This window comes from Gallus gallus, chromosome 6 (genome assembly GCF_016699485.2).
Source record: "Gallus gallus isolate bGalGal1 chromosome 6, bGalGal1.mat.broiler.GRCg7b, whole genome shotgun sequence".
Classification (NCBI taxonomy): Eukaryota; Metazoa; Chordata; class Aves; order Galliformes; family Phasianidae; genus Gallus; species Gallus gallus.
In genome coordinates this window covers 33,110,394-33,137,346 of record NC_052537.1, presented here as the reverse complement: position 1 = coordinate 33,137,346, position 26,953 = coordinate 33,110,394, and the positions used below count along the sequence as shown (strand labels likewise).

General features: G+C 51.5%; 1 protein-coding gene and 1 non-coding gene across 6 annotated transcripts in view; both read left to right on the top strand.

The window, feature by feature from the left end:
• The window catches only part of CTBP2 (C-terminal binding protein 2), a 251,733-nt gene that overhangs the window by 136,724 nt on the left and 88,056 nt on the right, over positions 1–26,953 (top strand). The window contains exons 1-2 of one of the 5 annotated variants that reach the window (XM_046943164.1): positions 6,006–6,416; positions 21,605–21,831. The exons of 2 other annotated variants lie outside the window; for them this stretch is intronic. The gene's annotated coding sequence lies outside the window, so the exon portion shown is untranslated. Of the gene's footprint in view, positions 1–6,005; positions 6,417–21,187; positions 21,832–26,953 lie in introns of those variants that run through there. 2 more of the 5 variants (XM_046943163.1, XM_040702807.2) reach the window with 2 other exon arrangements.
• Positions 17,908–18,004, top strand: MIR1726 (microRNA 1726). The gene has a single exon (NR_035222.2). It is a non-coding gene; the product is annotated as a microRNA 1726 (primary transcript).

Sequence of the window (26,953 nt, the reverse complement as noted above, 5' to 3'; positions counted from 1 at the left end):
TGGCTCTGCTTCTGCTCTGTTCATGCGATGGACATGAGATGCGATGCTGGATAGGAGCAGGGGGAGAAGCTTCCTCTGTCTGCATCCCCCAACAACGTGTGCTCACTGAAATCTACAAGTTCCCTGTGCTGAAGTTCCTGGCATCCCTGATAACCTTCTAAAGATACACAAACAGCACTGCATGAAAGAACAAAATGGAGAGGAGCGGTGTGAGCTGGGACAGCTGCCCAGGCAGATGTGAGGGCTGCGCTGGCTCCGTGTCCTATCACTGCTGAGAGCACGGTCCTTGTCAAAACAAAGCAGTGAAAAGGGTTGGAAACATTTTGTACTGAGCTCCCCCAAAGCTGGGAGAACAGCAGTGTACCAAAACGCAGGGACCAGGAGGTCAGCTGCACCCCGTGCCCTGCAGAGATACTCAGACAAGCAGGAACATCCATCCTGCTCCTGCCATCTGACCATGGGGCACTCACCCAGACCAGGAGGACTCATGACTTCCTGGGAAGGCATTTCTCTGACTGCCCCTGTCTGAGGTCTGACCAGGAGACGGGAGCAGAAGAGAACAGACTTCTCCGCCCTGTATCTTTCTCTCTGATGGATCAGATTCCTACTGCTTATTTATTGCAGAGTAAAGAGTAAAATTGCTTACTTAAAAAGTAAGGGCTGGTCATCATTGGTCTGCAAAGCACTCCTCTGAGAAGCAGGAACTCTCGAGGACGCAGCTCATCTGCTGAAAGCAATGCATGCACCGGTGCAGCCTGTTCCAATCCGGCGAGTAAAACAAGCAAGCTGGTACAGGGTGTGTTTACCCTGGTATAATTATATCACAGTGGGGCTTCTCGTGTGTAACTGTTTTGGTTTAAAAAGAAATCCTATCTGTCGCAGCTCTACCAGCAGACGTGTGCTCGGGCGGACTGTCCTTTGCTTCAGCACGTGCAATCTGGCAGTGAGCAGCTTCAGGAGGGGTTGGCTGAGATGGCACTGGGAGATTTGGCTGTCCCCTATCAGTGACTCCGTGAAAATTAGGAAGAGGGAGGGTGGGTGCAGGTGGTGGGGCTGCTGTTGCATTATGGGCCTGATGGACCTCAGCCCGCCCTGACTCAGCACCACGTGAGCACTGTACATCTGCACTTGCTCCATCTTGGAGCTGGCACAGGGCTTGGTGCACCTCTGGTGACCATCTGGGCCTCCTCCCCCACATCTCCTGTCTGCAGTGGCTCAAAATGGGCACTGCAGAACAAACTCTGAGCAACCGCAGCTATCCTTCTTGCTCGCAGCCGCCCACATTAACAGGGTGCACTGAAACCAAGGTGCTCACATGCGGGCATGGCCAATGGGTCCATCACCAACAGCCCATAGCCCGTGAGTCTGCAGCAGCCCCGTTAACCCTGATGTAATTGGGGTGTGCAGTGTTTTGGTGGCAGCAGGCTGCACAATTTAATTCTGCACTACGAGAAAAGTCTCTCGGTTTGAGAACCAGCTACCTCGCATGTCTCAATACCTCATAGGAACCCATACATACCTGTGCCCTATGCCTTTTCCCACCACCTCTGGGATTTTACAGACATCCATCATATCCCCATTGGCCAACTCTTGGCTCACAGGGCTCCATCCATCCCTTCAAAACTCTTTCCTGTGGACACTGTGATGTTAAATCGCTCAGTAATTGGCTTATGAGGCAACAACGAATGCAGAACCAGAGCTTAGGTGCTGCAGAATTCCTCATTATGATATTAAAGTGTGGGCAATAGAGGTAGGGCAGCATTTATGGGAGGTGAACTTTGAGGAAGAAAAGCAGATAAAGGGCAGGGAGCGGAAGGGCTCCGTGTATCTTTATCTAACAGCTATTTGTTCGGAAACACCTGGCACATCCATCACATCGGGGCATCCAAGTGCCCTTCAAACTTTAAACCAGACAAATTGAACCTTTCATTAAACTTTCCAGGAAAGATTAAACATCAGCCCCGTGTTCTATCAGCAGAACGGCTCTGTGCACGCAGCCATGGCATTCAGACGTGCTACAGGAGGGGCACACAAACGTGCCGGTGCCCGTGATGCTTTTCTCTGGCCTGATAATTCCTTGCTTAGGAACAAAAAGTGAATGGAATGGAGCAAAGTACCGCAGCACTCCGCCTAAAGATTTCACACACACGCAGGGTAAAATAAAAGGAAAAAGAAAGCAGATTATCAAAAGAGAAATTGATTGTATGTTTGCAGGGTTTTGCTCGTGTTTGCAAAGGGAAATGGATTTGTGAATTTCCCACCAATGCTAATTCGGCACTGTAGCAGAGCAGAGGCAATGCTATCACCTCCTCCCAATCATTGATTCAAGAGTTCTCAGCGTGCGACTTCTTTTCTTTCTCAATGGGAATAAATTCACCAAGAAGGCATAACAGCAACACGTTATGAAAAGCATCAGCCACCCCCTGCACTGTGCAACTTGGTGAGAATCAGTCAAAATCTCTGTTTAATTTAATGCGAGAGAAGTACGATGCTGAGGCCGTGGTTACTCTGCAAAGCAACCGTTACCATTACGACCAACGCATGACTGAATTCTATACTATCTGAAAGTCCCCTATGCGTTGTGTGGCTCTCAGAGTGCTTTTTCCTGCAGCTGATGGCATTGGGGTGCTCCGAGCCCACTTGGTACACAGCAAGGAAACATCTCCCACCCCTGCAGACCCAGCACAGCGCAGGTCATGGCTCTGGCAGGGACACACATTGCTGTGACCCCGTGGCATGGGGAGCTGCCAGAACCCAGCCCCGACCTCACTGACCCCACAGCTCCTTCCCCCCATCAGCACAGGGCATCATGCAGCCAAACCACAGAGCCGGGCCGGGGAACTGATCCAGCCCCAAATCCCTTTGCTGTTTTTTTTTCTCTCCTTTTTTCATTTTTCCCCCCGTTTTCTTTCCCTGGGCTCCGTGCTCAGCTGGAGCCGTTCCCCGATGCACTTCACCTTGCAGCTGCACAAGTGCTGGCCCAAAGCAGCACCGCTTCTGGGTGCTCGTGGGCACAGGGCTGCAGAGCTGCTGTGTTTCAATAGGGGTGGGCTCAAAATTAAGAAAAGTAAAAGAAAGAGCCATGCAAACACTGCAGATAACCCGTGCCCTCCGAGCCACAAGCACAAAGCATTCTGTGGTCTTTTGCAGTTAGTGGGCTCTGCCAGTGCCATCTTTTGCATTGGATGACACCCTCATGGTAAATCACACACAAAGGGTCCCCAATCCATCTCAAAGCCGAACCCGACTACAAATATGAAAAGGGGAATAAGAAGTAAAATGAGCCAATTCATTCCTCAAGGCTCCAGATACGTACCCGCAGCACGTTCTGTAAGGGAAATTCCATAGTCCTGTTTATTGTATGGATGGTTACACCTAAACTATAGGCTTGGGTTTCTAGATGAAGAGAACTGGTAAGAAACCAACGTTTGCTGCCACTGATCTGCACAAGAAGTGGGCTCCTTCTCAGGCAGAGCTGATCATTTTAATGATGACCTGCTGTATACAACCCAGCATACCTGTCCAAAAGCAGCTAGGTTGTAAAACCTGTAAAACACAACGTGGGCTATTGGAAGTGGTGCTGGAGGCGTGGCATTCCTCAGCACACGCATTGCCCTTCTAACGACCCGATGCAGGGTCCTGGCAGGGGTTGCTCTGCCTCTTCCCACCCAGCAGTGGAATAACTGCATCTGTTCACCTCCCCAGACCCTCACCCTAAATCTGCAGAGCTGCATGTGCTTGAATTTATGCACAGAGCCATCCAGCTGAAGTCCATCCAACCCCTCGCGCTACATAAGCTCAAGTGGGAGCAGCATCAAGGCCCCTATTTGCATATGCAAATCAGCCTCTTCAAGAAAACCAGCTTGCAGTTTTTTTTCTTTGAGTTTTTTTGCAAGGTTTGGGAAGCTTGAGTGCTACAGGAGGTGCTGCTCTGAGCACTGTGCCGTGCCAGCAAAGCGTGGAGCAAAGTGCAACTGTGCTCCTGACCCCTGGAGCACCTCGTGCAGCTTCTGGGGGCCGGCAGGTGGGGCAGGAGGCTGGATCTGGACATCAAGGCTCTTGCAGACAGAGGGCTATGGGTTTTCTGCTCCGTTACAGCAAGCAGATATGTGGTAGCACTGGACCTGATGTGAGCAGTGGTGTTTTGGCCAGCAAAGTGAGCTTGGAAAAGGAACACCAGGTAAAGCATGCATCCCAAATGAGTTCCTTCCATCCGATGGGCTCAACAGAGCCTTGGGAAAGTTTGGTTGGGTTCACAGAATTGATGCTGAAAGGGTTTCTTTCCCAGACAGCACCTCCTCCGTGCAGCTCCCAGCAGGGCTCTGGGAAAGCAGTGTGCAGCTGCACATGGGCTGTGCTCTGCACAGTCGGACTGCTAGAGCAGCTCAGGCACCTCCAGGGCTGGGCAGCCATGGGATGGACATTCCTACAGCTGCCATCTGAAGTTCAGTACGCAGTGCTTCAACCCCTCCGAACCCACCACGTCCTCCTTCCCAGTGTCTAATTGTGGTTATTTCACTCTTGATGAGCGTTCAGTTACAATCCACATAGTCTGAGGAAAAATCACAGAACTGTTTGAGTTGGAAGGGACCTTCAAAGACCACCTGGTCCCACTCTCCCACAATAAGCAGGGACTCCCACAGCTCCATCAGTGCTCAGAGCCCGTCCCATGACCTCAGCTGTCTGCAGGGATGGGCACCACCACCTCTCCGGGCAGCCTGTTCCAAATCAGTGCACCTGAGGCACCAGGTGTACGCCACTTAATCTGATTGTACCCTGAACTCAGTGCTGTTTACTGGGAGCAATCACTGCTTCTCAGTCCCACACCTCCATCCACGACACCGACGGTGTTTAACCAGCAGACACAAGTTGGGTAAAGCTGTGACGGGCTCGAAACAAAGCAGAGATGCTGCGCACGGCCCCAGCTCCACCTGCAGTACCTGACAGTCAGCAATGGTGCTAATGATGGAAACCCAAGAAATTCTGAGATGTCTTAGATAACACAGAGAGGGCGGCTTTGCAGAGCCCCTCGGCAGCAGGTGCGGGTGATGGACGTGGTGCAAACACCCAGCAAGGACCTAACACGTGCTTATGAAAATGGAGATCTTTAGGCTCCTCACCATGTAATTTCGCAGACAAAACAGTGAAGCTTGCTTATTAATTTTGATGGACAATTGATCTGGTTCAAGGGGTTTATTTGACTAGAAAAGGAGAGTGCTTTTCCGCGGGCTGATTGCGAAGCATGGAATGCATCTAAGGCAGAAGGCTCCATGATTAGACAACAAAAAGATCGGATCACCACCTGCCCACATTCGTGTGATAAGCAGATGAACAATGTCTGTCAAAACATTAATTCCCCAATCTATGGGCGGAGGGGGGGGGGGGGGGAAGGGTACACACAACACAAACACAGACCCGCACCCGGTTCTATCACAGCCCATCGCAGGGCTCAGCCTTGGCTTGTCCCTCCATCCTTTGGCTGTCCTCGTGCCTGGTGGCCTTTATTCCCCATCCATCCATCCATCCATCCCAAGCTGCTGGCGCTGCACACGGGGCGATGCTGAGGGCGGAGGGCCACGCGGGCAGCATACAAAGAGCGCGGGGGCCGCTCTGGGTGCCCCCCGCCCCGGGGCAGCGCTGGGACCGGGCGGTGCGCGGAGCTCCCGCGGGAGGCGGAACAAAGGCGGCCGGCGCCGGGCGCAACAGGCGCGGAACCCCGCGGAGCTCTGGGGGCGGTGCGGGTCCCCCCCCCCGTTCTCCAGGCGGCTCCCACCCCCCTCTCTCGCTGCGTCTGTTTGTACTTTAGCTGATCCACTAATCCCCCGAGAGAGCCTATTTGTAGTGAAGAGTATCTATAGGGGGCGAGGCTGGTCCATGTGGGTTTGTGTCATTGGTTTGCGAGGAGAGACCCCGCCTATTGCCAAAAAAAAAAAAAAAAAAAAAAAAAAAAAACAGAAAAAAAAAAAAAGGAAGGGGAAAAAAAAAAAGAGGAAAAAAAAAGCAGCGAGAGCCCCTACCTCTGTCTGCCTGCGCGCACCCAGCGCGGAGCGCTCCGCCCGCCGCCGCCCGGGCACTTTTTCGCTCGCAAAAGAAAAAAAAAAGAAAAAAAAAAAAAAAGGAAAAAAGCCGCCGACCCTCCCCCAAGTTGCAATTCGCATCTTCCCGATCCTCCCGCTGCCGCTGGGCGCCGCGCCGGGCTCCGCTGCCCCCGTCCGCTCCCGGCGCGGCGGCGGCGGGCGGAGCGGAGCGGCGCGGGGGGAGGCTTAAGTTTTTGTGCGGGGCTCGCGGGTGGCGTTGAAGGTGGATCTCCGGCAGCGCAGCCCGGCGGCGGCGGAGGCGGGCAGGGATGCGGCGCTGAGGCGGCGCGGTGCGCTGCGGGGCTGCCGGCGGCCGGGCCGGGCCGAGCCGGGCGGCAGGTAAGGGCTGCGGGCACAGCTGCGGGGGGGGGGGGGGGGGGAGAAGCAGCGCTCCGGCCGCGTCCCCCCGATCTCCTCTCCGCCGGGCCGAGCTCGGGGCCGTCCACGCGAAGCCGCGCGGAGCCGCCGCCCGTCCGGCGCAGCCCTGCACAGCCCGGCCCCGGCCCTCGTTCCGCGGCCCCGCGAGTCGGGCGGCGGGCGGGCGCGGCGGGGTGAAGCCGAGTCTTTTGTTGTGCCGGGCCCGCATTGTTTACCGGGGGCCGAGCGGCGCGGAGCGCATCTGCGGCGGGGCGGCGACGGGCGGAAAGTTTGGGCGCGGGGAGCGGGAGGGGGGACGGAACGGAACCGTGCGTGCGGGTGGCGGAACGGCGGCGGGCACCGCTCCGCGCTCCGCTCCGCCCTTTCCATTCCGATTTAGTTGTCGTTATTTTTTTTTTCAGACTCGTTTTCGTCCCTTTTCATTTATTTTCCATTTTTCAATTTCCGATTTATTTATTATTTTTTTTAATCTCGCTGCTTTTAATTCCTTATCCTTTAGCTACGCTGATCGTTTTATTCCTGCGCTCACTTTATTCTTTTTTATTATTTCATTATTTCATTTTACCTCTCGGTGCGCGCCTTCCCCGTCGCTCCCATCTTAATTTATTTTATCCCACCTCCCCCCCGTCTTCCTTCCCCCTCCCTCTCCAGCCCCCCCGTACTTCCCGTTGGCAGCACGTTGGCTGCTCGGTGCCCGCAGGCAGCGCCGGGCACTGCGGGGCCGCGCCTCTCCCCGCTCCCATCCCTTGTAGGATCGGCACCCCCGGCCGCAGCCCCCCCCGGCGCCCCCGGGATTACCGCTCCGAGCCGCGGCTTTGCACAAAAAACTTCCTGCGAGGGGGGAGCTCAGCCTTTGTGCGGCCCCGGGGCGAAGCCGAGCTGCGGGGAGCGGGTCCGGGAGTGCGAGATGGAGAGCTCCAAGTGGAGTGGCAGAAGTGATCGCTGCCCTCCATACGCTCAGCGCTCCCCGTGCGTTGCGCGCCGCGGTTGTCCGGAGGTCTCATTGTAGCGCTGTAATCGTTTGCACTTGATTAAGCGTACCGTGGGCAGAGCACCGAAACCCCCACGGCTGCGGCACGGGGGATGCGTGGCGTGGCGCTTTAATCCCGTGCCTCGAAAGCTATGGGAGAAGCGGGAGGAACGCGAGCCGGTGGCGGCCGGGCATAAAGAACTGTTGTTCTGTACAGATGGTGGCTCAGCGCCGCGAGTGGGACCGCACCGACCGCCCCGATCGGGGGAAAGGCGCCTACTTCGGAGTTTGGTTAAGCGGAGCCAATGAAATAATGACGGCCGAGGTGCCGGGTGACAAAATGCTTTTGTTCCCGTTTGCGGCGGTGCGTGAGGGCGCAGACCTGCTTTAGCATTCCTTGAAGGTCTCTTTAGCGAGGAAAATTGGAGATGGTCTCATTATGGGAGAGTGTGTGCAGAATGCTATGAGGTCTTTATGGATGCAGAGGTGATGGTTGAGTCGCAGGCGTTTCAGTTGCACATCTGGTAGCGAAAAGAAAATAATTGTTCGTGTTTGTGGCTGTGTGCTCCGTGCTTTGCACGGGGGCGGGTTGTCCCCACGCCTTGGGGTGGGTTTGTCCGCAGGGCTCGGAGCTGAGACTGAGATCGTGGTGTTTGCAACGGCAAAACTTTGTGCTGCTGCAAAAGCGGCGGTGTGTGGAATGTCGGGGGGTGGGAAGCACGGCGCTGCGAGCAGTGGGCTGTGCCCTGGGGGAGCTGCTTGTGTGCGGTATGGGGCACACCGGGGAGCATCCAGCCGGGCCCGCAGCTGGAACCCTGTAGGGCTGCAGCCCCGCATGTCCCAACACAGAGCCGGGAGGCACAGCTGCACCCCTGTGCTCTTCACGCTTCCCCAGACTGGGAAGTGCTTAAAGCAGGTTCCCAGCAGTGAAAAGTGCCATCTGTAACGCTGTCGGCTCGCTGTGCCACCAGGTTCCAGTGCTCATAATCCTCCTGGTGGGGAGGACGTCGGCCTCGGAGCGCAGTGTCCCTGGGATGGGCTGGGAACGGTGCATGCAAACCTCCAGCTGGGAGATTCCGTGTGCTGTCAGCTGGCTGCGGTGCAGGCAGAGCTGCTGGAGCTCTGCTGGCTTTGGGATACGCACAGTGACCTAAAGTTGGGGCTATGCCTGCCCAGAGTTTGGGGAAAAGTGGGTGAATTCCCACTGGAAGTGCACGGGTTGTTCTCTGAGCGCCGCTTCGGGCTGTGAGGATGGGAAGTGGCTTTGTGTTTAAGCAGAAGAAATGGGGATGGTCCTCTGAAAGCAGCACTGCTGCTGATCTGTGAGTGTTCTGTTAGAATCTGGTGCATGATGCTGTCATACAGAGTCTGATAGGAGTCACATTTACTCTTCGCGGAGGATGCAGCAAGGATTCCCTGGCTCTGTGTTCTGGCTGTGGTTAGAGAGGGGGGAGCGGAGCAGAGCTGCTATGAGGAGCTCCTCGGATCACGGCGGTTGCACCTGCAGGAGAAGTTTGGGGGCTTTCAGCATACAGAGCTGTTACAGCCCCCCTATACTGAACTCACCCACGCTGTGACCCGGCACGTTGCCCAGGGCTGAGGGCTCTCCCTGCTCCAGGGGTGCTGGGAGTCTCATTCTATGCACTCCTCTCACCCGTGTGACCCTTCCTTCTGCCCCCCGTGTTTGGGTTTTGTTCCTTCTGACCGTGAAAATAAAGATCAGTTGTAGGTGTAAGGATGAATAACGACGTGTGCATCCCTTGCCTGCTGAGGGTGGGGATGCCGGACTTCGCAGCACTCTGCTTTTGCTCGCCCCCCCCAGCGAGCAGCTCCAGCCCTTGGCACCTCGCAGCCCACACCAGGAGGGCCCCGCTGACATCTGCTGTGACGCCAGCAGAAGTTTTTGGTTGCTGCCGCTGTTAATTCAGTCATCGCCGCCGCTTCCCCAGCGTGCCCCCATTTGCACCCTGTGCGCTGACGGTGTCGGAGCCAGGAGTTGTTTCCATGGGATTATAACTGTCTACTCTGTAATTATTTTTCTTGGATTTTTTTTTCTTCCTATCTGGGTTGTTAATCGTGGCAGGACATCGTGTTTGGGCAGCGGGGGGCTGAGTTGGCAAAGGGAGAGTGGAGCTTTTCCCAGAGCAGAGGTGCCGGACAGGGAGAGCAGTGGGAACCTGCTGGCAAACTTGGTGTGTTTGTTTTCTTCTTTTTTTGTATTCTCCTGGTAATGTTATTGGTAACGTCCACAGGATTATTAAAAACCCAACAGCTGGAATAGCAGGAGGGGGGAAAACGCATGATGGAGAGAGGCAGCGTGACTCTCCATCCACACCCATGTGCCCCCACTGGGGATGGATGCTGGGGGAGGTGCGGGGAAAGCCCCCCTCCCCCAGAGGAAGGAGGTTTCCTTTCCATCGCAGCAGAATATCTCTGGTAGCACGTGGTGATGCCAGAGCTGCTTTCAGGTTGGAGAGTGGCTCTGGGTAGTTCAGCCTCGCTCTTCGGATGCGTCGTGGGCTGGGTGGATCTTGGCACGGCTGAGAGCAAGCGCTGCTCTGGGACTTCACAGCAAAGTGCCAATAAAAACCCAGTGAACTCAAAGAGATCAGTAGCAGGTTTTAATTATTAATGACTTCTGCTCCTCCAGCTCTATCAGGCAGTAATTTGGTGCGTGCTTTAAGCCAACAAAACCCAGCAGTCCTACTGCAAGCTGCTCGCTTCTGGGCTTTTCTTGCTCATCGTTTTGCATGGGGGCACAAAGGGTTGCAGGGCTGGAAGTCACACTTCAGTTGTGAGGCTCAGTGAGTTCGGGGTGAAACTGTTTCAGTTCAGCACATGGGAAAATTCTTTCGCCAGCTTTTGTGATCTGAAGCTGCCTGCAGTTTCGTGATCCTGCAGCACAAAGTGTGCGCCAGTTTTCTTTACCACGTGTCGAGATTAGCAGCACTTCTTGTGCAATGAACGGCTCGGTGCAGGCTTCAAACCGAGGGGTAAGGGCTCCGTGAGGTCCATAGCAGAGTACCGGTGCTGATTTCAGCTTTCCCCTTTGGCAGCAATGATAACAGGATTTCTCAGGTGAAATACCTGTGCTGCCCACCCATCCCAAGGGGAAGGAGGGCTCTGTGGTCAGGAGGGGCTGTGCGGTGTGCTGGGCTCAGCTGCAGTGCGGGATGCAGAGCGGCAGCAGGGTGGTGTTCCAGGGTTGTGTTCAGCCAAAAGTTCAGTGCATTCCTTGGCTTTGTGCTTTGTCAGCATGGCTGTGTGCAGGCTCACACCCCACCTGGGTGCCCCTGTGGTTGTTCCCAGAGGATTTCAGCAGAAGGGAAAGGCATGGGTGGTGATGGGCAGGAGTCAAAGTGTGGCGAGAGAGGTAAAGGAATGCAGGGAGAAGCTGTTGCCAGTAGTGATGAGAACAGCAAACAGCTTCTGTAACACATCAGCTGTGGAACTAGGTTATGGGATGAGGTTAATGGAAAAGACCCAAATGTTACCTTTTGTTGATGGGTGATCTGATATGTGTAATCCCGTTATGTCCCTGATATGAGTGAATGCTGAACAGCAACTGCAGCAGCTGGAGCTCAGAAAGTGGGCTCTGGGAGCAGTGCTGAGTGCCCGTGTTCCTCCAACAGCCGGAGCAGTGGAGCTCCCAGCAGGCTGCAGCAGCACTCGCTGTGTGTAGGGTGGGAGAGGAATAAACAGGACGGACTGATCATCCCAACCTGCGAGGCCGGGCACACGGCTCACTCAGTGAAGAAGGGAAGGAGAGCGACGCGCCTCACCTCTATCAGTGTGAGTTTGGGGACATCAGATCCTTTGCAGTTAACTTTTTTTTCCCCACTTCAAGAGCTGTTGTTGAGAAAGGTGAGCATTTTGGTCAAGCGAAATTCTGGAAGAAGTTCAGCTTGCTGCAGCACCATTGTTTTTGCTGGGGGTGGGCAGAGCAGTGGCTGCGGGCTGGAGGAGACGTGGTGTCCCTGTCCCCATCCCCGTCCCCATCCCTGCCCCCATCCCCAGTGTGCCAGGACACGGTGGCCTTCTGGAAGGCCCTCAGAGTGCTGCCCGGTGAGCGGTGAGGCTTTGCAGCGAGGAGTCCAGGAGCTCGATCCGCTTCGCTTAGCCGGAGTGTTGGAAGGTAAATTGATTAAGGCAATTAGCGTTGTCATGGGGAAAATAAATTGAATAAAGAAGAGCTCTTGGGTCTAGCAGGTGGAGTTTTAACAGGATCCAATAGCTGGAAGGTGGAGCGAGAGAAGGGCTGGAATTAAGGTCCACAGCTCGCTGCTGAAGGTGACGGATGCTGGAAGGGCCCACTGAAGGTGCTGGTAGTTCCTCTGCCTTTGTAAAGGCTGAATTCAGGAGTGCTCATTTATTGAAGTGAAGGAAGCTCAAGCAGGGATTAATTAGCAAGTTACCATGCAGTGTGCCGAGCAGGGATTAATTTAGGTAAGCTGCCACGCCGTGTGTTAGGCTGGAAAATCCCAGAGGTTTCTTTTGACCTCAAAATCTCTGCAATCCATGGAAGCCCACCGTTTAAATACGAGCGCCCAGGTGTTTGCACATCCCAGGGGCCGGCACTGTAGTTCTGCTTCTGGAGGATGGGTTGCAGAGAGGAGACCTCTGTCTGAAGGTGGAGTTCTCAGGCTGAGCCCTTTGGAGTGTTGAGGCTTAGGATCACTGTATGGTTTGGGTTGGAAGGGGCCCGTGAAGGTCACCTCGCGCAACCCCCTGCAGGGGATTCGTTTCTCACTGTTGCTTTAACAATTCCTTGTGCCCATCACAGCAAGGAGTAACATAGCACTGAGGGAAGAGGTGAGCCAGGGCCATGTTAGCCCCAGCTGTGGCTGGTAGTTGGGTCAGGTTTGAGTGCATTGAGGCAGAGGGAGGAAACGAAGGAGGGTTGCTTATTTTCATTGTGTGCTTTATCTGCTTGTACGGAACTCATTCAAACTCTCCATCTCCTCCGGGTGGCTGTGGCACTTCAAGAATAAGCCCAGCCCTGGTGGGAGCCTTCTGAGTGGGGGAGCACGAATGAGAGCACAAACAAGTGATCAAAACAGGTCCAAGCCAGGTTTGGCAGGCAATTATGCACTGCTCGTGTTGTGTTGGAACGCAGCAGTGTGTTTGCATGCAGTTTTGTTTTAGAGACCAAGCACAAGGAAGGAGCAAGCGGAGCTCGAGGCAGAGGGCTACAAGCCGTGGTTTATTTGATGCACGGTTGTTTCTATTAGGATGGAGGTGGGAGGGTTTGGGGGTTACCCCATGTTTCATGTGTGCAGCGTGGTTCCCGCGGTGCCCCGCAGCGCTCCCTTCCATCAGCACCTCATGCTAACGAGTGTTGCTGGTGAAGAATGAAGAGTGCATCATCAAGCAGTGAACTCAGCTTTATTTCAGGCAGGAGTGTGTGGCACAGTGCCTCCACACACTCCAAAGTACTCCACTTGCCCTTTTGGAGGTGAGTTTTCAGATGCTCCCATCGGGTTCATCCACCCGTGGCGGTGTGCCTGCATCCTGCCCGTGTCTGGCTTTGTATGATGCAGTGTAAGCAAACCAACAGGGCGTTAATCTCATTACTCAAACAAACAAAGTAAACCTTTAAGGCACTTAAAACACGCCTGTGTGTGTTGGCCGGTGAGAGCCGGGGCAGAGCTGTGGGGCAGCAGCACGGAGGTGGAGGCAGTGGAGCAGCCAGAGAGCTTTCTGTTGGCTTCCCATTGCTTTTGGCTCTTGGTTAGGAGCAGAAAGGACCAAACAACGTCTGTAACAGCGAGAGCACCTGGCTATTTTCACACAGATCTCTTAATGGAGATTAAACACAAAATAAAGCAGGATGCATCAACGGCGATATTCCCATAAGCAATATTGTAACTTGCAGGCAGTGTAATTATATTTTGTACACTTGCCAATTAAGCAGTGATGCTTTAGAGAAAAATTACTTTCAAGAGATGGAAGAAAAGTATCGCAGTAAATCAAATAAAACATACATGTATGGGAGCGCTTTGCGTACGCAGCTGAAATGTTAAGGTTTCCTGCTGTGCTCCAGGAACACCTCGTTGGTGTGCTGATGCTGCAGGGCTTGCAGCTTTCTGGGACTGGAAAGGGGCAGAGAGGTGGAAGGGCGTAATGAATGAGCTGCTTTTCGGATAGCCGCGTGGAACTGAAGGCGAAGGCACTGCTGCCCACCTGCTGGCCAGGCACCGAGCGGGGCTCCCCACTGCTGTCCTTGGGTAGCCTGGGTTCCTTCTGCTACTTCTGAGCAGTTTCCCCAGGGTGACAGCCAGCTTTTGCTTTTCAGCTCGTGCACCTGATTGCCTTGAAAACCGTGTGGTGAGTTCCGCTAATGCACAGTGCATCAGAGCAGGGCATGGGGTGGTTTATTTTCCACGACCCCAGCACTGCTGTGAGCTCCACCCCTGAGCCCACGGCACACCTCGTGCCATCGGCGCTCTGAGCCGCTCCCCCTCCCACCTGCCCACACCTCAGTGGTGCTTTTAATTGGAGAAGAAATAAACAAAGGTATGTTCTGAGTGTAAGGAGATGATTATCACAATGGGGTGATTACATTTTGGTGCTCGATTTGATTTGTTAGCTGGGAGATTAGTGTAAAAGCAGAGAAGGAAATGAATGCATTGTTGACTGCAGGAAGTTACTTATGAGATTTTTCCTTATGTTTAAAGGAATTCCCCCTGTGACTTAAGTAGCAGTGCGATTTATGGCCTCTGGCGTTGGATAGCTAAATAAATAAACAGAACGAAGACAGAAACAATGAAAAGGAACGGTGTTGGGTCTGTGGGTGTTAAGTTTCTGTTGTGAAATGCAGGAAGCAGTCGCTTTCCAAGGCCGGAGCAAACAGATCAACAACAATAAGGCATGCTTTGCACAGGGCAGGGAACACCATCACGTTGGGTATGTTATGGCAGGAGAAGTACAGATGCTGTGTGTGTGTCTGTGTTGTTTCTGTGCAGCTCTATTTCAGCATCTTCGTGTATGATTCCTCCCATGGCTGCTTCTGCTCGGCCCAACGTTGTGTCTTTACCAGCTCCTGTTCAGCTCTGGTGTTGGTCACGCTCTGTTTTAACCTTGTTCCAGTATGGGCGTGTACAAATGCATGGTGTATAAAAGTGGTGCGAGTGCTGGATTGCACTGTTCACAGCTCCTGCTTTGCTTTGAATACCCCCAGCCTCTTCTAAACCCAGCCAAGCTCTCTGATCCTCCACCCGTCGATGATGGTTTTGTGAAAAAGTGGCTCCTTATGTAAAATGGAGCATCTGGGTGAGCACAGGACCCTGCCCCTCCACGCGTGGCTCCACGCCATTCGGGTAGGTCTTGTTTCTGGAAACCCATCCAATGGGTTTCAAACTTGTTCCTTTGCAGTGCCATTTGTGATTGGGATTGATGCTGTCATGGCTGGGCGGGGGGAGCTGGCAGGTCTTTGCTGTGTTCCCTTAAACAAACACTACAAAAGCTCAGCTCTTGAGCCCATCAGCTCTGTAGACTGAAGGTGTTTGTAGGGCTGCGTTCCGTCCGTCAGTGAGGACAGAAACACCCAACGCTGAGATGGTCCCATTTGTATTTCAGCTCTTTGGTTGTTCCTGTGTTTGTGTATCACTGCGTACAAAAGTGATGGGGAAAGCAGAGAAGCAGTCACCCAGTGGTGTGAGTCGTAGGGAAGGCAGTCATTTGGGGGAGCGATAGGAGTTCTGATGGGTGCAGCAGTGACTTATTTTGCATCCTTGAGAAACCCATGAACAGTGATGTGCTCGACTACAGCTGTATTAAACTTCCAGTGGTTTTATTTAAACTGCATTTATTACACCAGTCATCAGCGTGGTATCAGCGGAGTGCATTGGAAGAGCTCGACCCTCAGTAGATCCATAAAATGAAGAGTAGCTGTTTGCTGGGAGATTACGCATTGATATTTATAGATCCTTCAGGCTGAGAGATGATTCTGTCTCCACTCCAGCGCGCGTGGAGATGTTTTGTCAAGCAGCACCGTTCGAGCCCGGGAATAGTGCTGACTGAGGGGAGCTGCGGCCGCACCGAGCTGCAGCCATCATTCAGCGTGAGGATGGCTGTGTTAAGGCAGTAGGGCAGCAGGGCCATGCTTCAGCAGCAAGGTGCTGGCAGGGGAAGCTCCCAGAAGTCCTGAGCCTGTTGTGGCGGGTGGTTGAAGGAAGGATGGGGCAGGGGGCAGCTTGGTTTGTTGGCCATTGAGGCTGGATTCACGTGGTGGAGGGGGTGGGCAGGTGTGAGCAGGAGGGGGGAGCGTCGTTTGACTCCTGCAGAGTGGGGGATGGGGCACTGCAGCCCGCAGTGCTGGGATGGCAAAGTCCTCACTGTGCTCCATCCTTCGTTGCACTGCGCTCACTGATGGCCTGATAATGAATGTCTTGTACGAATCCGCCAGAAAATGCTGATTGCTGTCCTGGCTATTTTTGGGCAGGCTTCATTCGGATGCTGTTTGCAGTGTGCTCAGCACTGACCACTGCCAGCGGGTGGGTTTGCGTCCCATTGCCTGGCACTGACGTGCCTTCTGCAGTGCTGATGCTCCCGTCAGTGATTTCTTGGTGTTAGGTACGGAGTGTGAGCTGTAAGTAAGCCCGTATTGGTAGTGATCGTGATTGATGTTGCGATGGCCGTGCTATAATTTGCTGTGTTATGCACCAGAAAGTTGAGAGCATTAGGATAAAGTCTTTCAATAACGTGCGACAAATTCTCATCATCAAGGAGCAGCCGTTGTATACATTCTGTTGAGTAATTATAGAGTACAAAGAAGATTTGATATAGGAGCTGTGGCTTAATCTCCTGCACTTCATTACATTTTCCCGGTGGTGGTAGCGAGGAATGGGAGGTATATTTTATTTTCCAATTTGAGTATGCTTGCTCAGGATGGCCTCGCTCTTAATGTTGCTTCACGGGGGAGAATTTACAGTGGGGGTTTCCATTAACGCTAATGAGAGTTATGCCCATGCAATTCACTGGCCTGGTGACAGGGGAGGAGAAAGAATAAATAAATTCTATGCCTTCGGAAGAAATAAGATGACCCTAAAATGTCCGATGTGTCAGCGGGAAGTGACCGAGGGCAGGAGCTGCTGTGGCTGCTGCTCTTTAACGTCCACCAGTAGCTGAGGGGGTTTTCCACTGTTCATCTCCTCTGTTCTTCAAAAGAGGAGGAAAAGGGGAAAAAACGTATTTTAATCTGGAAGAATAGGACAAGGGGAATGGTTTTAAACTGAGACAGGGGAGGTTTAGGTTGGATACGAGGAGGAAGTTTTTCCCCCAGAGGGTGGTGACGCACTGAACAGGTTGCCCAAGGAGGCTGTGGGTGCCCCATCCCTGCAGGCATTCAAGGCCAGGCTGGATGTGGCTCTGGGCAGCCTGGTCTGCTGGTTGGTGACCCTGCACATAGCAGGGGGTTGGAACTGGGTGATCATTGTGGTCCTTTTCAACCCAGGCCATTCTATGATTCTGTGATACTTTGAATAAGTGACCTCAGGATGGATGCTGTGATTATAAAACAAAGCATACAGGTCGCTAACATGAAGTTGTCTGAAATGGGTTGCAGTAGGTTTTCCTTTAAGCTTATGATTAACACACTCTTCCATTTAAAGCCATTAGGTGCAGCGCTGCACTTGATTTAAAGTAAGTGCAGTTAATATTTTGGGTTATAAATCTCAGGCGTGCTGGTAAGGGATCATCCAAAAGTGTAATCCGTGCTGTAAGACAAGCTCGGGTTCCTGCTGGGCTCCCTGCAAAGCTGGGCAGGTCCTCTCCCACAGCCGGGCTGTGCTGGTTGTGTGTGGTGCGTTAATGTGAGCTGTTGTGACACATCTTTTGTACGGGAGCCTCTCGGAAGGGAGCGCGGAGAGGGCTGTACTTAATCAGTATAAATGTCAGTAGCATATTTTAATAAATTCTTGATTTTGCTTGGACTGTTTGCAATTGCATATTTAAAAGGAATCTGCCATCCCCTTTCGAAGGTATGTGACATTTAAAAGATCTGTAAAGAAGATTGGTTTGACAGCTTCAAATTACATTTGAAAGAGTTTTTTCCTTTCAAAACAGAAAATGAATACTTCCTATTCTAAATGTCACTGCAAAGGCATAAACATGTTTAATCAAATTATATATTTAATTTATGTAAAACGTAATTTTTTATTCATGCGAGCGGCTCACTTGTTACGTTTTTGCCATCTCCAAAGCTTAGCAAAGTTGGTGAACTGCTGAATCTCCTGAATAAATCACCGCACAACGGTTGTTCAGATTGTTTCAGGATGAGCCCTCGGCTTACTGTTGGCTCTCCTCCCTGCCAGCTCTTTGTGCTGTGGGGCGAGCTGTGGTGGTGCTGGTTGGGTGCCGGGGAGTTGGGCTGGTGGTGGAGGAGCTCTGGAGGTGAACGCCTGCAGCACTGCTGTGGGGGTGGGGGGGCTGCTGACCGTGGCTGATGTCCTCCTGGGTGCTCATCTTGCAGTGAGCCCAAGCCGCTGTGGTGGAGCTGCTGGGCCAAACCCATGAAAGCTCTCGTGGGGAAGAGAAAAGCTTGTTGGGTTTGGTTTGTTGGCCGCCTGCTCTCATGGCGATGCATCAAGGGCAGCCTGGTCTGCTGGTTGGTGACCCTGCACATAGCGGGGGAGTTGAAGCTGGATGATCATTATGGTCCTTTTCAACCCAGGCCATTCTGTGATTCTATGTCTGAAGCGGCCCAGAGGGTCAGGAGCTCCCAGCAGGGCTGCTGCCATGTCAGCGCTCCCTGTGCGAGCTCTCTGGAGTTCCCTCGGCTGCTCATCTCTGCCTCCACCACCAACCCTCATGCTGGAGCTGCCAGTAGCCCAGCAGTCGCACTCTGGCTGCCTTCGAGGGCAGGCTGCTTTTCAAGAAAGAGCACTGAGCAGTAATGCTGGGTGAGCCCCGAGAGCAAAAGCCTGCTTTGTGCAGACGTGTGGCATCAGGCGGTGTCACTTGCCTGGGATAGATGGGTGTCTTGGGGCTCGGGCTTTCTCACTAGGAGAGGAAGCAACGAAAAAGGAATCGATGTCAATAAAGCAAAACCAGGGAATTCAGCTGTTTCACCTTATTTCTGTTCTAGTGCCTGCAGATTTCATTTATTTGCTGAGCAAATACACATGCAAAACTTGTACTTGTCCCCAACAAGGCCGGAAGCGTTAGGTTGTATCTGCCCGGGTGTGAACGTGGAAGGGCTCGGCAAACCTCTGAGCGTGCCCTTTCCTTGTGCATCTGTTTCAGGATGACCGGGCAGCCTGTGGAATAGCTCCGGCACATTGCAGGATGTTGTCAAGGCTCTGAGAGCCAAGGAGCAGCAAAGAGCACGCTCATGTTCCTACAGGTTCCCTGTGAAGGAGGGAGGGAAGAGCTGCTCCTGCAGGTCACAGCCTCCTTGGCTCAGTCCCAGGCTGACGGCGGGGCATCTTGCGCTGATGCTGATTGAAGGGAACTTGTTTTCTGCAGCACCTTACACAGCCTGTTCCCCTCCCCCCCACCCCCCTTCCATGTTTTAACCTCATCAGTGGCAGTCATTTGCTACAGTCCTTATATAAATCCATCATCCTAGTGTCAGAAGGGCTTCATATGAGGTAGGTCAAAATCTCCCAGTCTCCTGAAACTTCTCCTTCCACTTCACGTTCCTGTGAAGTGGGTATGCTTGTATGCATTTATTCTTGTAGGGGATGGCCAAGCCAAAGCAATTTAGGAGGGGATCTTGTATGTAAAGACCCCAGTCCTGGAGCCGTCCAGAATCTGCTCCACGTAGATGTGGTGAATGTGGATCTCCCGCCATCAGGCTCCCTTCCAGAAGAGCTCTCCTTGGATTTTTCTGGAAGAGTTTGGGTCTTTCAGCTGTACGGTGTTGTTTTTGCTTACAGAGAGGTTGAGTGAATGAACTGATATTGACAGAGCTATAATTTAGGCGATTAGCCAGCTGATGTGTGTACTGAAAAGGACAGAGACTATTTCCTTCCTGGTTTGCAGTTTCCTTAGGAAGGAGAATGTATCTGAACAAAGACCCATGGGAACTTGGGGATCGCAGGTAGCTAAAAGCATTGTATTGGGCAAACTCATTGGAGACATAGAGAATCGTAGGGTCGTTAAGGTTGGAAAAGATCTCTAAGATCATCTAGTCCAACCATCAACCCAGTGCCTCTTCACAGACCTCACAGGGCGTCTTTTTCAGCCCTCCTTACTCAGTGTACGCCCTGTGTTGGCCTGGTATTGAAATAGCACCAGAGAAAGGAGAAATCTATTTTCTTGCACCTGCTGGTGTAAAATCTCCCATCCTTACCCTGACCTACCCCTTCCCTGGGCTTGAAAGCACCTCCTGCAGGCTGATGGACCCGTGTGGTGAGGTCTGAACGTGATAGAAGGGTTTGTCCTCCAGCTTTATGCCAGGCTCCGGCTGTGGCTTGAGCTGGGCAGAACAGTCTGAATCAGGGGTACAGCTCATATTTATATTTTATTTTATTCTTAAGAAGGAAAGTCTTTAAAATATTCCCTGCCATATTCAAGTTCAAGCACGGTAGATTGTGCTTGAGCTATACCAGATTCTGCTGTAGCAGATTGGTGTAGAGATTGTGAAAGACAGAAAGTAGTAAACAGTGCAGATTTGCAATGTATTCCTCCTTTATGGCTTAGGGGAATGCACGATCTATAGTATTTTTATTATCCATTTCAGCATGAAATATACTGCAACGTTAAGTTGTATATTTCCATCGAAATATATGGCAGGAATAAAACTGCAGACAAAAGGTAACTTATTTGATGTGCTGTGTAGTTGTCGTGCTGTTAAAATAACACATTGACTGCTAAGTTGATAGGAGACCAAGAGGAAGTGGGATTTTCCGAGGAGCCCTGCACCCCACACTGCAAGAGCAGGGGCTGTCCCAGGCTGTCATCATCCCGAGCACTTCGTTTGCTGGGTAAAAGAAGCCACCCTGCTCCTCCCCAGGGAAAACCTCCTTGCAGTGCGTTTCAGCGGAGCATAATGTTGAATATTTGTTTTCACCCTGCATGTGCTCTGCTGTAGAGAGTTTAAATCTAAAATTAGAAGTAAGTGGAGGCAAACTGCAGTTAGTTAGATGAGCTAACGAGATTGCAGTAGATTGCTGTTCCACACTGTACGCTGGCCAAGCCCTTCACGTAGTGAGGTGTGGGATGGTCTCAATTGAGCCAGCCAGAATTATTTTAACTGTTACATTATCTAATTTACCCATTAGTCCTAATTGCTGTCTTTCTTTTAAGCTTCCACTGACCCAGTGTCTACTATTAGTGGCCTCTTTTCCCTATCAGGATAAGCTCCTACAATTGCCACGCTCGGTACAGAGCAGCCAAAATACATCTCTTGTATCGTAGAGTACAAAATAGCTGAAGGCAAAGGAGTCAAAAATGAGCAAAACCAGCACAACTTTTCTCAGCATTTTGATGTATTTCAGTGTTCATAGACTCACAGAATGGCCTGGGTTGAAAAGGACCCCAATGCTCATCCAGTTCCAACCCCCTGCTATGTGCAGGGTCGCCAACCACCAAACCAGGCTGCCCAGAGCCACATCCAGCCTGGCCTTGAATGCCTCCAGGGATGGGGCATCCACAGCCTCCTTGGGCAACCTGTTCAGTGCGTCACCACCCTCTGGGTGAAAAAAGCGTTGTGCAGTTCTTCTGTGCCTGTGCATGACCTGCACCCACCGTACAGAAGCAGAAGCTGTTCCCCAACACAGCTGGAAGCTGCCATCACCACAGCTCACCTTTGGTTGGTGGGCACCCACAGACTGCCGAAGGGGTAGAGAAGGAGGTGCCCGCCTGGTGGATTGCTGAGGTTCTGGGGTTGTATCTGAACTCCAGCTTGCACGTCACAGCGGGGTCCCAGGGCAGTGCACAGTGACCCATCCCTGCCCCCGGGGACGTCACCGTGAGGCCCAGCCCAAACATCCAACCTGCAGCGCCCCACGCCATGCTGTAGCTACAAGCTGTTATTAAAAGGTGCCGGAGATAACAGCTGTAGCAATCCCACAGCAACACGGGATGACTTGACAGTAAATTACATTTTTAGCCAAACAGAAAAATTGTTCATTTTTCCATCCCTGCTGACAGATTCGGTTGCTTTTTTTTTTTTTTTTTTCCCTCAGTGTTATTTCCTCCGTTTTCACCCTCGTATTTTCCTTGCTATTTATAGTGGTACGTGTGTGCAACTTGAGACCAGCCAGTTGGAGATGTTTGAATCTCAGATTTTCCATAAACATCCCTTCCTGCAGCGAGACCCCCGCGCACCCAGGCTATGAAAACAGTCCCCTCCGGGCAGAGGTTCTTCTAATTCCCTCAATGTGAGGGGGAGAAGTTTGTAATGAAGCGTTGAGAGGACCTTCAGCATCGGAGTTGTGAGTTTGGCTGCCCACGAACGTGGTGAGAATCAGTTCACTGAATAGAGAGTAATTGTGCATTCGTACTCACTGTTTCTGTAGCTTGTTCTCAAAGAAAACCTGCCTTTGAATATTCAGATAGTTCTGCTGTGATAATGCACGCTTTCCAGTTTTAAAACACCTCTTTCAGTGTGAAGAATTACTGCAAAATAATCGATTCTGCTCAGATGTCTTCTATTAACCAGGTTTAATGTTTGCTGTAAGAGGCCTTACGGAGTGATATTTCAGATGCACACGCAATAATGTGAAGCTATTAGGCATTTCCCCCATATGTTAATACTTAAAGGGTAGCCTGACAGGCATTAATGTTATTAAGGGGTTTGCAGGGGTGGGCATTGTATTATTGCTGGATATTGCTGCAATTACAGCAGTTTGAGGGCTGAGCAGCCCGCAGTCCTCGCACTGCTGCAGGGCTGGTGTGGGTTTGTGTGGCCCATTGGGTGGGTGCAATTTGGGAAGCTCTGCATGTGGGAGTGCTGCTGGTACTTCCCTTCCCTTCCCATCCATGGTAATGCCTGGCGGGATGCAGACAGAGGGCTGGGAAGTCCCAGCAGTGCCTCCAGCATGGATGGGCTGTGCATGTGGGCTTTATGGGTGGACTTTATCGTTGGATTTGATGACATTATGCCATGTGGGCAGAGACCCCAAACTCACCTGAACAGAGTCTTAATGCTGCTCCCACCTCCCTCGAGTTAACCTGTGAGGGCTCTGGCTGCAGTTGCTGGAACAGGAGCAGGACCACAGCTCGGTCAGCACAGTCCTGCATCTCTTCAGTCTGCTTTCAGCAGCACTTAAAAAACGTTAATTGAAAGCAGCATAAGTGTGCATCTCATCCCAGGCTCTGCTTCTGCTCTCCCTGTGTACTCCAGATTACCGCTCCTGGTGAGATGGGGATGCTGAAAGACTGTGTTCCCAGAGCAGCTTTCCCGTGCTACGGCATTGTAGCAGTGCAGAGGGGCTGTGCTGGGACCTGTGGGTGAGGTGCTGCCAGCAGCACGCTCCCTGCATCGCTTTCAGTGTTACCTTTTAGCTGGCATTTTCAGGGTCACCCATCACTCCGGGTGATAGTCTGATGCTTTTGTCTCTAAACCGATCCTTGGCTAAAAATCACTTAGGTGGCATTACCTATTTAGAAAGCATCTCCTTTGTCTAAGATGGCTTTTAAAAGGTATTTCTCTCACAATTACTGCCTTTGGGGAGGAAAAAAAATGTCCTTTTCAACTCTGACTAAAGAAGATTTGAAGAGCCAAGCTGCTGGCTGTGCTCTCCAGCCATGCCTGGCCAACGGGCTGTGCTCACCTGGGTTCTGGCAGCGAGCATTCATCATTCATCCCTTCCACACTGCTGCTTCCTCCTGGCCTCACCTCCCAGGCATTCCATGAGCTGCCAGGCTGGAGGTGCAGCCCACGACCTGATGGCTGGGTGCAGAACGCAAGCTTCCAGGACGGGAAGTATCCATGGTGTAAAGGACCCCCTGGAAGGAAGGGTTTGCAGCAGGAGCTCGGAGAGATCTGTAGCTATGGTGCTGCAAACAGCACTGTGCTGCCATAATGCTGTGTGAAATACTGTACCCTCCGATTATGTTTTAAGGAGCAAAGCGTTGCAGCAAGCTGACACTTCCCCCTTGGTGTTTGCTCGTCCCTTCTGAGCGTGGTGGGCTGTGGTTAGCACTGCGGTGGAAAGCAGGGTAGGGAAATTACAGGAATGGAAATTAGGGGTTGGGAGAGGGAGAGAAGAGCAGGCTGGCACCGAGGAGGAGGATGAGCCATCTGTGGGGTGGCATCAGCCGAAAGGAGAGCGTGGTGCCCACGTGCCGCCCCAGTCCAGATCCATCCCATGCCTTCCCCGCTGCACCCTGGTGCTCTGCCTCTCCGTGTCCCTTCTGGCTGTGCTGCTCAGCTGTTGGAATGGGGTCTTGCAGAGCATCTCAGCGCACTGCACAGGGCTGGGAGGGTGGTGGTTCCGCGGTTCCAGGATCGCAGAGGAGCTGGGCAGCGCAGGTCGCACCCCACGTGATGTATGGGAGCGCTGCTAAATGCATCACCTCGTTTCATACTGCATTTGCTGAGAAAGTGCAGTTTTATTGAACATTAGGATTGAATTCTTAACTGACAAATCAATTTTAGTAGTAAGTTAAAATGCCTGGTATTAATGAACAAATGCAACCATTAATCAGGGTTACAGTAGATTAACAGTTGTCAGCATTTATGCTAATAGTACTTACATACCGTGGACTTTCAATTGCACTCCCCACTTCCATCTTTTTCTAAACACGTGCAGCGGTTCTGCTTCACACTTGGCATTGTATTCTCCATTTCACGGCTCATCTTTGGAGGTTCGGACCCGGCCAACGTGCCCAGCAGTGACCCCGTGCTGTGCACGACTTTTTTGCACGCTCAGTTTCACGTCAGCAGAGGTGGAATGGGTTTGTTTGTTCTACTGCTTGACTGTTTAATTTGAGCTGGTGTGCGACGAAACCAAGACAAATGGAGTGTCTTCACTGGAACTATTTAACCGTCTCAGGCAGCTCCAGCAATCAGAAAGCGTTAGGAAAACACAGAGGAGTTTGGGAGGATGTAAAAGAAACTCCCTTCAGGATTCCCTCACCAAATGCATTTTGCTTTCAGTCTTTTATCCCAGTAAGGGGTTTTAAAGCTGGCAAAGCAAAATTGTTGTTCAAAACCAGCCAGAATAGAAAAAGGCCTTAAACCTTCACGGGTCTTTGGAACGTATTCCTCCATCCGTTTTGTTGGGATGTGTTTCAGTCTGAAGCTGGGATTTCCTAAAATCTTTTTAGCGCACGGTCTTCAATTAGCTGATTACTATAGATTGCAGGCATACTTTGGATACCTCATCAAGCTGTCTAATAGCTGGATCGTATTGATTGTCCTTCAATTAATCACGCCCCGTATTTTCATTTATCAAAACCAAAATACATGTAATTAACTCTGAAGTGATGTAGCTCACTGTAGAGTGGTTTTGCTGCTGCTGCAGAGATAGCTTGGTAAATGATACTAACGGGAAATGCAATTTGGAATTAAATTAATGGTGTCGTGTCCATCACAGAATAATAGTTAAAAACCTACAAGTGAGCGATGGTCAAAGGGAATCCATTGCAATGGCAGGTGCTGGTGTTTGTGTGTGCTTTCTTTCCATCCCGGAGGCCTCCAATCTCCTTTTTGAACAATGCCATTCAGTCTCTTTGAGAAGGTGCAAGAAGTGCCCCCGGTTTCTGAAGGAGGATGGGGAGGGATGGAGATGGGGAATGGCGAATGCATTTGTTTGCATATCAGCATGCGAGTTTATAAACAGACTATACTGAATGACATTGTTTTGCTTTAAGAGCAACTTCATTAATTTGAATGTAATCTCTCCTTCCCCTGACGTTTGTATTGAAATTGGCTCAATGCACTTAATTCCATGACAGACTGAATTGGGATAAATAATATACAATATCCCTGAACCAGCTTGCTTCAATTGGCATGATATTTACGAGCAGCGAGTTTCTGAATTGCTCATCATGGCTGAGACTTTAAGCTGCAATTTTATTCATAAACACAACTGTGTGTAAACAAGGGGAGCGTGGAGTATTTGTGTATGGGGCCATTCATCCTTCCAACCGAAATGGACATATCCTGTAAATGGAGGCTGGTTTTTTTTAGTGCGTTGACTGTAATTAATGAGGAACTCGTGGGCTTCTTCCATTGAGCCCTATGGCGAGGAATGCGTTTGTTTCTGGAGCAGAGAAGTTACCTGGGTTATCTCAGGACCTGTCACTGATCCTTTGATAGCTCTCAGGGCCCAAGGCGGTGCTTGAATTATCTCCTGTTATTTTTTGACAGCAGGGATAAACAGAAATCTAGAGTTTCCAACGTGGTTCATGCAAATAATGGAACATGATAATAAAAACTAGAAAATACTCTTTGAGTTGGTTTGCTTGATCCCCTCTGAGAGCAGTTCTGCTTTGTCAGGAGTGCTGTTTCACCACCACTTCAGATTCCCTGCCTTGGGCACTTTGTTATCAGACATTAATATCTGCAACAGCAACCAATTATCTTGTAATTTTAACAAAGGCGTCGGAAAAGAGAAAGTGCTTGTTGGTTAGATGGTCATAAATACACGGATCACAAGAAAGAGCATTTACTTTTATTATGCAAAATAATGACTATGTAACTGTTAATGGAATTTACTTCATAGGATGACAATTTATACTTCTGCATGTCTATGGGAGAGCTTTCCCACCAGGCTGTTTTGACAGCTCTCTGTAATAATATAGGAGAGTGATGTGTCTAACGAAGTCTCTGAGAAAAATACCTGGTTTGCATTTCAGGGCTTGTCACTCATTGTGCTTTGCAGTGGGAGATAGCATGGGGAGATGCTTTCCTTCCCTCTCAGTCTGCCATTGCAGCCCCTAAAGAAGGCTCCATGGGGCAGTGGTCCCAGTGAACAGAGTCACCGCACTGGTGAGAATATTTGTTTTGCCAGAGCTGGTGCTGGGTTGGCCTAAGACTGCAGGATGTGTGGGAGCACATTATTGTGTTCCCTGCTTTCAGTAATAAGGCCATTCCTGCAAGCCTGGCCATATGAAATGCCACCTGTGAGTTCTGCGGTAGCCCTGTGGACTGAGAGGGCTTTAAGCTATGGTTCCATTTTTGGGGGAGGAGAATATCTGCAGAGCTGGTTCAGCAGCTGTGCATGGGCAGGAGATGATGAGATCTCGGTTGGTTGGATATCAATGTGATGGAAGGTGCTCCAGTAAAAGAAGGACATGGAGCTCTTGGAGAGGGTCCAGAGGAGGGTCACTAAGATGATCAGAGGGCTGGAGCACCTCTCCTATGAGGAAAGGTTGAGGGAACTGGGCTTGTTTAGCTTGGAGAAGAGAAGGCTCTGGGGAGACCTCATTGTGGCCTTCCGGTACTTGAAGGGAGTGTATAAACAGGAGGGGGAACGGCTGTTTATGAGGGTGGATGGTGATAGAACAAGGGGAATGGTTTTAAACTGACACAGGGGAGGTTTAGGTTGGATATCAGGGGAAATTTTTTCCCCCAGAGGGTGGTGACGCACCAGAACAGGTTGCCCAAGGAGGCTGTGGATGCCCCATCCCT